This window comes from Arachis ipaensis, chromosome B07, assembly GCF_000816755.2.
Source record: "Arachis ipaensis cultivar K30076 chromosome B07, Araip1.1, whole genome shotgun sequence".
Taxonomy (NCBI): domain Eukaryota; kingdom Viridiplantae; phylum Streptophyta; class Magnoliopsida; order Fabales; family Fabaceae; genus Arachis; species Arachis ipaensis.
Window position 1 is genome coordinate 115,074,784 of NC_029791.2, and position 1,262 is coordinate 115,076,045.

Sequence of the window (1,262 nt, forward strand, 5' to 3'; positions counted from 1 at the left end):
TTAATATTAATTAAAAATAATATATATATATATTTGGTTGAGTTTTTTAAATATTATAAAAAGATGTGTGATTTTCTTTAATATTTGTGTATAGGTAAGTTTGACATTGTTATGGAAAAGAAAAAATTTTTTTGTCAGAATGGTAGAGACATTTTGTATGTGGTTAAAATTTTTTAATGGTCAAAACAAAAACAATGCTGCCGTTTTGTGTAGAAATAAATAATAAAAAATAGATGGAAGTGAAAAATGGCGCTGCTGTTTTGTGATAGAGTAATACTTTTTAATTTAAAAAATAGAAAACAGTGGTGCCATTTTGTGTTGAAACGAATTTTATCGTTGAGAATAGTCAAAACGGTGTTGATGTTTTGCAAAAAAAGTGAAAACGTCGTCGACGTTTAGTACTAGTGTGAATAAAAAAAGTGTAAAATTAGCTATAAAAGGTATGTTGGTGTTATGCTGGAAACACTTTGAGCAGAATAGAAAGTGAGAAACATAAAGTTCTTTGTCTTTAAATTTTGAGAGAGTTCAGAACTCTTAGTTCTTTAACCGTTGAAGTTGTTCTTCATTTGTTGAATGAAATAAGTTGTAGGTAAATATAGTAAGTGTATAAAATAGAGAGTTATGTTAGTTTAAGAATATATTTCAATGGTCAGATTTTGCATGAAACACACGAGGGTGTGAGTTTTTTGTGTGAAAATCCATGTGTTATTGTTGTTCCTCTTTCAATAAAATATGAATGACTTAAGAGTATACTTTGTCAGAGTGTAGATCATCAAGGCCTGAAGAGAGTGACAAATATTTTGTACAGGCAGTCTGTGTTAGTATTTGGTAGTTTCGTTCAATTTCAAATAATGCATGTGGCTGATGAAGTTGGTATACAAGAAATATTTTTGGCCTACCATCAAACTAGAGCACGAGTCTCACTTATCGAGTTATACGTTGAGTTCGAAGAAATCGAAGGCGTCAATTTTTCAGAACCCAATATAGACTGGATGGGTTATAATACCGAAAATGATAAAGAGTTTGAAAGTAATTATCAAGTTGTTGGTCCAACTGAAAATGTGGAGGAAGATGATATATCAATTGAGGGAGATGTGGCGGATGTTGCTAACGCACTAGTACATCAACATCTATTTGGAGAGTTATCGTTTATGCATATTTTGAATCTTGATATCATGTAAGTACCTGAATTTTTTGAATATGTTAATACTATTATTATTATTATTATTATTATTATTATTATTATTATTAGGATTATTTGA